Genomic DNA, 12,921 nt, shown 5'->3' with positions numbered 1-12,921 from the left:
GCTGCACAAATCTACAATGATTAACAATTACCGTTAAATGGAGACCGCACCATCTCAACTGTATGGTAAATCTTGATGTCCACCCCGATTCTGTATTTCGTTGGAATCGGATTGTTTCGATCGAATACGAAATTTGGCATTCTGTAGCTCGATCGAGTTCGAGTTTTCCATACAAAAGCATCACTCGATCGAATTAGAGAATGCAAATTTTTACATTCGTCCGACAAAATCCGATTCGATCGAAATACAGAATAAGAGTAGTCATCTCAATTTTTCTGAGAAAAAACTTGCTGAAATGCCGGTTAGACGAAAAATACACGTAATTTCGAATAGATTATGTTCTATAATAAAAACACTACGCATAATACCCGGCAAATAATCATTAATGGTTAATATCGAAGTGAATAAAATAAATAAATAAATATTCATAATGTATAATGTTCTATCACAATCATCTGTTATGTGGGAACATGATCGGAAGTGCTGTAATTTTCAATATCAAAAGGCCAATAGTGCGAATCGACAAAAACTTGAACAGTAATCAGTAATTTGCTTCACAGACAGGTGACAGGATGTTGATCGGAATCAACATGTTTAACGTCGTTTCGTCACTGAAGGCCAGGGAAGAGATATTTAGTGGTGTATCCTTTCAGGATGCACATACGGTCGTGATACCATTCAGGCATATGCGGCCGTCATGCCAGATCGAGAAACACGTTTCTTTTTAAATGCAAATTAAAATTGGCAAGGGTTCATCATCAGCTGGTTTATCGAAGGACAACCCCTGTATCCAGGTAGATGGTGTGTTTTCATTATTTCTATTATTCTGGTGACCTTGTTCTATCTGCCCCAAAATAAGGACTTTGTGTGTCATTCGTATAATAAATCGCTAATACAACAGTGTGCTTTGGAATGAGTTAACTTGGGTACAGACTGGTTAGATCAGCTTTGCGCAGTGGCGATATCGTAACCAATGAGGTTCAACCGAGGTGCGATTATTGCTAGTTGAAAACTAATACCAATACCCCGCCTTGGGGACGTGCAATACCGTCCACTTAGGCAATTTTTGACAACCCCGAAAGGGGTTCATAATCATTTAAAAAGTTCAAAACCAAATCATTTACGGTGTTTCTGGAAGCGGAAATCGAGAGACATTTGCTCAATTCGTCGAACTGAATCGATTTGTATAGGACCTCGTGGTCTTTTGCGCTCCGTAAAGGAGAGAGGAGGGGAGGGGTGGGTCTAAACGATCATCGTTTTTACGAATTTTTTCCAGAGTTATCGTTTAACAAAATAAATTCAAATATTTGGCATGATAAAAAGCATAATTTTCGTGTAAAAATATTGAGAAATAAGTCGGTGAAGAGGTATTTTTGAGGACGCTTCTTAAAAATCATGATTTGCGGTGTCCACTGTATCTTATCACAAACTAATCAGAAGTGAACAAATCAAAGCAGTATAGTTAGAGTCGAAGTTTTTCTAGACTCCAACGTTTCTGTTCGATTTTTTAAATTTTTGGTGGTTTTTTTATAATTTTTTTTTTATTCAAGCCAATTTGCGTACAAGCTTTACGTGGCCGATTGAGCCATGGTTTTATAAGATAAAATATTTTTTTTACCGTTGGATCTCGTTGTCACTCTTTTTCTACGGGAGAGAGGAGCTTCCATTTTTATCTTGCGATGAATGAGGGGCACTTTGTTCGTGGCTCGTCTCGTCCTCCATTGCCGCATCGGTGGTATCGTTGTTAGCTTCCGTTTTTTCTTCGTTTTCCTTGTAATTCGTTTCCTTCCAATAGGCTTGAAAATTTCACAGAATATTCTTGAAATGTTTTACTATAAGAAAATATAAAGAAAATAATAAATGATTTTAAAAAAGTGTGACCCTACCCGCCCCTTAAACACGTCGGTCCCAAGCATTTCTTGATATTTTTCAGAAATGTATAATTTTTAACCTAATGCTTATGAAAAATGTTATGTAAATTATTAATAGAAGTCATTTTATGGAATTTAAGTTTATCCATTGAATAAAAAGGTTCCTCACCCTTGTACTAGACCTATGAGATGGAATAGTGTTGAAAGCAGTTTTGAAGATTTCGTACTCTTTTTGCATTGTCATTTATATGACGGTTTGATTTTTTTCACGTTTATCTAATAACTTTGGAACCGAAAGTCCTATAAATGGAAAGTAAGTTTGTAAATCATTTATTTGAAAGCAAGCTTGTGAAAATCGGTACAGCCATGATTTTTCAGAAATCGTTCCATTTCGGTGCCTTTTGACCACTAAACTAATTGCCTTTTGACCACTACATGAGTTAGTAAGGACATCAACTAACGAGACGAATTTACTGATCAGGGTCAAGGAATTTGCTCTTTTTATCACAGATAACAGATAAAAAGTGTCGCATATGAACTGTGTTTAAAAATTAGAACGAGCAGCTTGGAGAACATGGCACCGCGAATGCCACTGTGTCAGGTGCTTCAGTTCCAACTGTTATTTTGATGTGGATAGAATAATATTGCTAGTTTATTTTCATAAATTCCGATTGGACTCATGTTTTTCAAGTAGCATAGCAACAAAATTAGATTTTTACACTTGTAAAGTGCTCTTTTTTTTTAAAGGAACCCTTCCGTTCTGTTTCCGTGCCGTTTCCGTTCCGGCACAGCAAAGGCATTGACATACTGACAGTGAAAAAAGATCGGTCCTTTATGTACCGTTCACACTATTGCTGGTTGCCAGCATGCTGGTGTCAGTATACTGGCACGCCAGCTGCTGACAATGTTTACACTAATGCTGGCAAATATTAGAAAATGATTAAATCATCATTCCTAGTTTTGATTTTGAACCTCTTCATACGAATGAATGCTTTCAACTGAGAAAAACGAGATGTTCGATATTTTCATTCCATCGCCATCTTGAATTTCTTCTCCAGCAATCAGCATCGCTTGCCAGTATGAAATTTAGAACGTTCAGAAATTTTCATGCTGGCAACAACCAGCAGCTGGCAAGCGTTTACATTAAGCTGGTAGCGTGCTGGTGCCAACTGCCAGTGTACAGGCACCAGTATGCTGGCAGGCAGCAGAAGTGTAAACGGGGCATTATAGTGATTTTCATTGTCGGCTAGAAAAGATAGCGATGCGATAAGATAGCCACAAAATGCCGCAAAGATCGCGAAACTGTCATTCGCATCGATTCAACCTCTTCGAGACCACAAGCCAGAAAAAAATATTTTTTAAATTGACCGTTACAATGACTAATATTTTATTTATTATTAAGAAAACTTCAGTCATAATGAATTCATATTGATAATGCATATACAACTAGCACGGATTTTTTAAGCGTTTGCTATTTATTTGACATAATGTACGATTCAGACGATCCGCCTCCTTCCGTCACCGCCACCGGAACGTCAGCTTCTGTCAAAATTAGTTTAATACTTTCTTTACCGGAACGTTCACACGCTCCGTCCGTCAAGACGTTCCGTGACGGTGACGTTACGTGTGAATGGCTCCATAAGAATGCATGTAATTAATGTTGACGGTGCCGGTGACGGAGATTGACTGTGACAAAAGAAGACGGATCGTCTGAATCGTACATAATGGTTATTTTGTGCTTAGTATGTTCCCTTTTCATTTATATTTTGTATTAATCGACGCCTTGGTTTTCAAAACCTCGTGCTTTATTCGATTGTGCTATTTGTCTACTCTAAAAAGTTGGTCGTCTTTGACAGATATACATTTGTTGATGCTTTCGATGAACAATGAAATAACAATTGTCGCTAAGGAATTTCACCAGTTGAAAATGCAATCGGCCTCAACAGCCGATTAATTTTTCTTTTGACTCTAATCAGACCCTGTCAGCTTGGAGCGAAGTCAATCTTCAGTTCAGCAACGCCATCGCACGGCATCACATTCAACATATCATGTCAATTGTATGGGTGCGCAACCCTGCTATTTTGGCGCGCACGAATTTGACATTTTTCTCCCCTACTTCTATGTATAAGATTCGATGCGGGCTCGCCTGGGGGCGACATGCTCGCAAAAAAGGATGTTGCCAATGATTTGTTCGAGAAATGTGAGAGCTGGATATCTTGTTAATATGATGTCTTTGCTCTAATGCTAGTTAATTTCAATACAACAGACAGCGAAGGGGTTAAAACAACTGTCTAATTTTCTGGCAGCGATGCCAGGTGAAATTTTAGGCGTCTGCGTATTAGAAATGGTCCTATTAGACCTCAATATTTAGAAGTATGACGAAAAAACCAAACGAAAACCCTACAGTAATAGCAAATGTCATTAAAATGGACAATTGTTTACAAAAATTTCGAAAATCTGCAAAAAAGTCGGCTTAATTGCAAAGTCTGCTAACAAACAAAATTGCAAATTTACATACCAATCTGCAAACCTGGCATCAGTGGTTCTGACGCTCATTATTTCGCAATCCTGCGACGATTCCGTCGCATTCTATGTCCAGCTGAAAACCACTATACTATTTACTACACGGCTAGGTGTCTAGTTAAAATGCAAAACTTATCGCGTAATCTTTTTCTGTCATAATTCTGAGCGATAATAACTCAGTAATTTTTTCTCTTTGATTTATGATCCTCGAAACATGTTTTATATTCAGTTATCGATATGGCCATCAGGGGCATCTGCGATTTTTCCATAATCTCATCTCGGGTGGTGAAACGCGTTACACGGAGCGGATTCTTAAGTCTACCGAATAGAAAATTGTCGCAGGGAGCCAAATCAGGTGAATTCGGTGGGTGCTGAATAGTATTCGTTTCGTTTTTAGCCAAATGTTCACGGATAACGATGGCATTGTGTGACGGTGCGTTAACTCAACTCAAATTGTAGATTACTAGATTAAATTTGAAATTTGTTCAACTAAAACATGGTTATAAACAATCGTCTTGAGATTTGCTTTAGAAAGGAAGATAAACATTTGGTTTAGAAGCAAATGTCTGTTGTATGTCTGTTAGCTAGACCGCCTACATGTCAAAGTAAGGGTCATAAAAAAGGACAGTCTTATCTACATGCAGGATGTATATGTTTCATTGTGTATCCTCTTTATTGCGCAGTCTGTTACACTGAGCTAAATTTTCTTTTTCACATTATATGATATTCTAATGATTTTGCACTATTAGCATTTCCAATAATAGTTACAAGATGTGTTCAACATCATGTCAAATATATGAGATAATCTTATGAAACATAAAACTCTTCTTAACGTTATTTTTACAGGATTTCCATATAACGAATGAAATTTCCAGTCTGAGTCAAATTGATTGGCGCGTCTTATAACCATTACTAGATATCCGCATAACATACATTGGAACAATTTATGAAGCGCATATAATATTCACTTCGATTTTATTTAGATAGGTTCATATATACCATATGACTAGTTTTAAAAAAATTTATATATATATATATATATATATATATATATATATATATATATATATATATATATATATATATATATATATAACTTTCAATAGAGCTCATACGAATAGCAGATAATCGCCAACTACTACTTTTCTTTGAGGATTCAAGCTTTACTAGTATTCCGTTCGGTAAGGGAGCACCTCATGATATTTGCGAAAAAGAAGTGAGATCCCGAGACTGAAAATAAAAATGAATCTTACTAGACAGATAGAGTAATGAAATGTACCGGATATATGTTTCATGGTCCGTTAACGCATATCCTTGAACGAAGTTGGTTGAGCTGTCTTGTCAGCGATTTAAAATTACATTGAGATGCGGAACATCCTGAAAAAAAATGGTCTGGAGCAGTTGATGAATATCGGAGACACAACTATTTCTTCAGCTTCAAGCAGTACGATTCACGACTTCCATCGGATTTCCATATAAATTATATGGGATATTTTTATAACTTTCATTATGATAACGTCCATTTAGATTTGACGTACACATTAAATAAAGATTATAAGTTTCCATATAATTTCTATGAATTATATTCTGCATATGATTCATATGACAAATCTAATGAATATAAATAAGATTTTCATTTCAGTGTACGTATTATTTTGTATATCATTACTGGTGGTATCTTTTTCCCGCGAACCACCAGTTCAGGGTCGTTTAACTTTTGGGTCATAGAGAACTAACTTAGATGTATAAGAAAGGTGTGAATTAAGCTTAAAAGTTGTAAATAAGTTAGTTGTATTTCAGTATTTAAAAAAAACTTCCTAAAGTAGTTTGGAAATTTCACAACTAATAAACGACTGTTTTCTTCAGAGTATCGTTACCGAAACACTCTCCTAACTTTTTCAATGTCGTTGAACCACTATTCGGGTGACTGAGAAAACCACAAGATGGTGATTCCGGGAACTTTTTGATCAAGGTAGTAATTTAACAACCAATCGATTCGGAAACATGTATGGCAATGTCGTTTCAGTATTTCAATAGCATACTATTGAACAACTTTACAATTTTAACCTTAGTCGATGGCTGTCTGCCAACGAAACAGGTAGCTTATCTAGTGAGTGGATGGCAATACTTAGTTACATCCATTCGCTCGCTCTTGTGCTGTGTGTGGATGACATTTTCTGTTTACTTGAGTAGATTGAATACCGATCAGCTGTTGATTCGCCGGTAACTAGCTCACTATCAAGCCTACTTAAAACAATCGACGATACATTTTTCTGACCTAATTTGAAGCACTTGTATCTCGATGATTTGTTGATGGATTTGCCACATTTAACTTGATTCGAAAGCATTACTTCAATATTGTACGCTTAGAAAAGGATTCGTTTGTCGACAAGGTCATGTGCATACTGGAATCTCCATTTACGAGCGAATCGGTGGCTTGCAAATGGATTCAGTTCAAAGTTGTGTAGATAATCATAGATACTTCTTTTTCATTAAACGTGGTTAAACACAATGAATTATCTTTCAGCGTTAGTTCTTAGTTACTACTATTGAACCAAACTATAATCATGTAACCTAATTAAATAGTTAGAAATTTATATAGTCTTATGAAGCATGCACAGCTTATAGTCTTATGAAGCACAAGAAATGCTCGAAATTCGTCTCTCCATCCGTTCGACGAGTAGCCATCTGGTCGGTGTGTGGTGCGGCGCTGTATGCCAAATATGTGTTCATTTCTGTGGGTGTTCACATTGCAATTCGCTATTCATTTTGGGTTACCGGTGAACGATGGGGTTGCAGAAAACGCTGTACTTACAGAGTAGGCTTAGAAATAATGTGGTAGAAATTCAGAATTACTGTAATTTTGAACGCTTCTAACTAGGTGATTTAAGATAAGTTTATGTTATTCTTTGTTGAAGGTCAGGTTATTTGTTCTCAAAATTTTTAGTACCTTTGCAACTGATGTTTGTAGCTCATCCAAAGTGTTCGAGAAGACGAGAAAATCGTCGATGTATATGATTATGTTTTTTCTTGCATCTTTCAGGATTCTCGTCATTTCGCGTTGGAATATCTCTGGGGGCAATTTACACCAAAACTTGAGTCTGATAAATCTATACATGCAGTTTACCGTCAAAAAGGTAGTAAAATCTCGAGATTCTTCGGACAAATCTAAGTGGTAAAACGCATTTTTTAAATCAAGCTTTGATAAATATATTAATTACTAGCGGACCCTTGCACACTTCGTAACGCAATAATATTAAATTAGATGTAGAAAATCAAAACTACTTATCAATTTTAATGATTATTATTGACATATCAGTGGGCATCATTGGAATGCGTGGAATGAAAACTTTTTCTTTTTCTACTTTGCCATTCAAAATTGTTGCCTCGACAACATTTACGATTAACTTTCGAACTTTAAACTTTTTTCTGTACTTGTTCCTCTATTTTGTGCACTTTATTTTGTACTTTGTGTGCTTGTTTCTGTAATTTGTGTGTTTGTTCCTGTACTTTTTATGCTTGTGTCAGAATTTGTTCCTGTACTTTCTGTACCTGCTCCAGTATTTTCTTTTTTTCCTTAACTTTCCTTCTGTACTTGTTCCATCTTTTTTCTTTACCTGTAGCTGTCCCGGTGAACTTCTCACCACTCGAAAATTAGCTTTGGATGGAAATTATTTCGAATATTCTAAAATCAAAATAATCGAACGACCCTCATGATTGCTCGCGGTATTTTTCTCGCACAGTGAGAAGTATTATCCTTCATGTTCCGTAAAAATGAATCATTGTTATTGATTTCCCCAAAAACAGGTACACAACTACACTTCGCACTTTAAAGCAGTTTATTCCTCTTAAAAGTTCCAAATGACCCAAGCAAAACACAACCAAAATCAGTTTGATCCGAGAGCCTCTTCCTCTCATATATTTTGTTTTTGACGCATTTATGGCCAGTCCGATATGTTTGAGCAACTGGCCTGGTAACTGGTCATAGCCCGCAGCTTTGTTGTTGCTCAGCTTGCCGATCTCCTCACTTATCTCCGACAGATCAGGTGATGGGAATCTGTCGCCTGCTGAGCGTGCACCCAGATTGATTCTTGTGTCGTTCTCTGTATTTTGTGCTTCGCCATTCAGATGCTCGTCATAGTACTGTTTCCACCCGTCGATCACGTCACGTTCATTCGTGAGAATATTACCATTGGTATCTCTGCACATTTCGGCTTGTGGCGTGTAGCCTCTACGTGAGCGGTTCAACTTCTCATAGAACCGTGTTCTGTCTGTATCGTTCCTCATTCGCATCCTCGCCCTTGCTGCATTCTTCTCTTCGACCAACTGCTGACATTCGCCGTCAAACCAGTCATTTGCTCGATTCGATAACCTCGTACCTAGTACGGTTGCAGCAGTGCTACTCACGGCGGACCTTATATTCCTCTAGCTGATTTCAAGAGTCGCCGCGCCAAGCTGCTCTTCCGTTGGTAGCACTAGCTACAGTTGTTGCGCGTATTCCTCTGCAGTACGAACGCTACGTAGCTGCTCGAGATTGAGTCCCGGCGTTCCTGTGCGACGAGTGTTGTGCACCGTCGATAGTTTTGAGCGCATACAAACCGCGACAAGGTAGTGGTCAGAATCAATGTTGGCACTGCGGTAAGTGCGGACATTGATGACGTCAGAGAAGAATCGCCCGTTGATGAGAACGTGGTCGATTTGATTATCCGTATACTAATCAGGTGATCTCTAGGTGGATTTGTGAAGGAAGGAGGTGCTTCGAACTACCATTCCTCGGGAGGCTGCAAAGTTGGCCGTTGTAGTTTGTCGATGACGAGTTTTACATCCCGCCGTGGACATCGGGTCTCGTCTCATGTGGGCAGTGCACGTTGATGATGCTGTAATTGAAGAAGCGGTCCTAGATCTTCAATATGCACATCCTATCACTGATTGGCTGCCACCCAATCACGCGCTGACGCATCTTGCTCTACACTACAAATCCTGTTCCTAGAACACTGGTTGTGCCACAGCTCTGGTAGAAGATAGCCGCTCGATACCCACTGTTCCACACCTTCTGTCCCGTCCAACAAAGTTCCTGCAGTGTTACGACATCGTAGCCGTGGTTTTGATGCTCATCATGCAGCATTCGGTCGTATCCTGGGAAGCCAAACAATTTGCAGTTCCGTGTGCCAAGGTCGCCTAGGTGTTTGCCAATTATTCCGAGTCGTATTTATAACCTCGTGATTCATGGTGTGTGTATTTTAGGAGTCATTGAGTTTGATTTTCTTTTGTTTTTTCATAGTTTTATTGAGGACTCAAACATGTTTTTTATTGCTCTTAGATATCTTACTATTCACAGTTGTTCATTCGGGTTTTTTTTTGTTCATTCGTTAAGTAATGTTTTGTTATGTAATACTGGGAAGCAAACTCTAATTATGTCGAACTGACTGCAGTTGTACAGAATGTGATTCAGATCGACTCGGCTTTGGTGCATTCATATCTCAGCAATCGACGTCTTCTATTGTGATTTTCAGCTAGGCCTAGAATACGACGAGATCGCCCTAGAATAGCGAAATAATGAGCGTTAGAATCACAGGTGCCAGGTTGCAAATTTGAATGTAAATTTGCCGATTTTTTTTGTAAGCAGACTGCAATTTTGCAGACTTTTTACAGGTTTTTGAAACTTTTATATACAATCGCCAAATTTACAGACTTTTAAAATTGCGTTGGGCTTCTTGTTTGTTGTTTTCTCGTCATATTTATAAAATTTAAGGATTTCTAGTATGCAAACTTGAAAATTTTACCTGTCATCTCTGCCAGGAGTTGGACAGTTGTTTAACTCCTTAACTGTATATTGTGCGGAAGTTAGATTAGCATTTTTATATGAGATTATAGCGAATTGAGAATTAAAACGTGTGGAGGATTGAAGGCAATTAAAGATTGAAAAGGTAATATTCTCTAGCGACAAGAATTATTTGTTTGTACACTAAAAGCATTAACAAGTATGTATCTGTAAAGAACGATTTACAATTTTAGAGAGTAGACGATTTATAGTTTTCTTATAGTAGCATATTTTTATAGTTCATATTGATAATGTTTGGAGTGAAGAACGAGGTTTTGAAGACAGATACGTCGATTAATACCAAGTATTGTTGTATAATTGTTCTGGTTAGTAAAACATTGCCATTTAACGGGCAATTAAAAAAATTATTTTTCTGGTTTGTGATCTCGAAGAGGTTGAATCGATGCGAATGCCAGTTTTTACTATCTTTGCGGCATTTTGTCGCTATCCTGTTGTATTGCAATCTTTGTCGCCAGTGAAAAATACAATATAAAAATTGACGATTGTGTTTCCAAGAATTTGTTGCAACGTCTGGAATTCCACAGGAGAGTCATCTTGGCCCTTTGATTTTCTTACTGTACTTGAATTATGTAAATCTGTGTCTGGATGGAACACGAGTTTCTTTCGCTGATGAAGACGCGGCTTTCCTTCAACGGCAATTGGCAATCTTTCCGGATTGATGCAAAATCAATCATATGATAGTAAATCCCGAAAAATGCTCAATTATTACGTTCACAAGGAAAAAGTTACCGTTCAAATTCGAATATTATCTTGAAGGATTCATGATTAGTAGATCAACATGCGTCAAAGATCTTAGTGTCTTTCCCGATGAGCACTTATCGTTTAAACATCACATTAACTACATTGTTGCGAAAGCTTCGCGCTGCATGGGATTTATATTTAGGCAATAAATATCAGTAAAGTGCTTAGTCACTTCACTGATATGTATTGCCTAAAGTCTCTATACAGTTCACTCTTTCGTTCTACTCTGGAATATTGCTCAGTAGTCTGGAACCCTCTTTACCTTAATGGAGCTCATAGAATAAAATCTTTACGACAAAGATTGGTCCGTTTTGTTCTTTGTCGATTACCTTGGAATAATCCATGTCAACTGCCGAGATATGAAAGCTATGATTGGTCTTGACACACTACAAGTACGACGAGAGCTGTCGTGTGCTTTGATGATAGCTGATATTTCGACTGATAGGATTGACTGTCCTGCTTTGCTCCGAGAGGTTAATATCAATGTTCGTCCTCGTGCTCTCTGTAACAACACCTTTATTCGACTTCCTCTAGTCGCACCAACTATGGAATCAACGGTGCCGTTTTAGGCTTGCAAAGATCGTTCAATCGTGTATCATCTGGATTTGACTTCAACTTTTCGCGCAAAACAATACAATTCAACGTTTTACCTAGCATTAGAAATGATCATTAGGACTACAATGTGTCTGTTGATTTTATAATAATAAATAAATACAATATAAGTTTAAGGAAACAAGCATATGTAAACATACCGCCCAAAATATTTTGTTTCTTCCAATCACTTATGCCTCGTAAGATGAGGAAATAAAACAAATAAATAGATTCTTATTAATAATTATAATGGATTTTTATTTTCATTTTTCAAAAACCATTCGATATAAAGCAAAATTTAATTTTTGAAATTTTGCGTGACGTAATTTGTGCATGACGCCTAATGGAGCCATAAACAAATTCTCAAAAATCATTAAAATTTACCAACAATGACGAATTGGTTTACATGATGAACTCGACACCGAACCTATATGAATTCCTTCTGATTCAGTGCCTTCATCGATTCGACATTTGAAGACAAACACGAGGAAAGGTCCTAAGTGCAAAAGACAGTTTCTCTTTGTTTACTTTCTCTTTCGAGTATTACGGTCCAATCAGCAATCTTCCCATCTAACACTTCACATAGGATTATAGCAAAAACCATCAACTTTCGATATGCACTGTAGAATTTGTTGGAAATTACTGGAATTTGCCGTAATAATTAGCAGTGAAAATCGGCGATCACGTTTCCAATGAGTTTATCGCTTCGTCCGGAATTCCGCAGGGTAGTCATCTCGGGCCTTTAATATTTTTACTGTACTTCAACGACGTCAACTTTACTCTAGAGGGCCCTCGTCTATCGTTTGCCGATGACGTTAAGATCTACTATTACATTCGAAGCCCAGAAGATGCAGGTTTTCTTCAACGACAGTTGTTGAGCTTCGCCGAGTGGTGTAAAGTAAACCGTATGAAATTGAATCCTGACAAATGCTCGACCATTACGTTTTCGAAGAAGAAAGAGCCATTTCATTTTGATTACTTTCTGGAAGGATCGCCGATAGTCAGAACGACGTGTGTTAAAGACCTTGGTGTCTTTCTCGATGAGCAACTGACATTCAAGCAACACATTAGCTATATCGTTTCCAAAGCTTCTCGCAACCTAGGATTTGTAATGAGGATGACTAAACATTTTACAGACGTGCACTGTTTAAAATCTCTGTTTTGCTCGCTTGTTCGTTCATCCTTGGAGTACTGTTCTGTCGTTTGGAACCCTCACTACATAAACGGAGCTCATAGAATCGAATCGATACAACGCAGATTCATTCGCTTCGCCCTACGGCGCTTACCTTGGAACAATCCTCACCAACTACCAAGCTACGTAAGTCGAGGGTTATTAATCGGTCTCGATACACT

At 37.7% G+C, this 12,921-nt stretch overlaps 1 non-coding gene across 1 annotated transcript; it reads left to right on the top strand.

The window, feature by feature from the left end:
- Positions 1-944: 944 nt before the first annotated feature.
- LOC131439689 (U4 spliceosomal RNA) lies at positions 945-1,085 on the top strand. The gene has a single exon (XR_009231172.1). It is a non-coding gene; the product is annotated as a U4 spliceosomal RNA (small nuclear RNA).
- Positions 1,086-12,921: the final 11,836 nt, after the last annotated feature.

This window comes from Malaya genurostris, chromosome 3, assembly GCF_030247185.1.
Source record: "Malaya genurostris strain Urasoe2022 chromosome 3, Malgen_1.1, whole genome shotgun sequence".
Lineage (NCBI taxonomy): Eukaryota > Metazoa > Arthropoda > Insecta > Diptera > Culicidae > Malaya > Malaya genurostris.
This window is presented reverse-complemented; position numbering and strand designations above follow the sequence as displayed.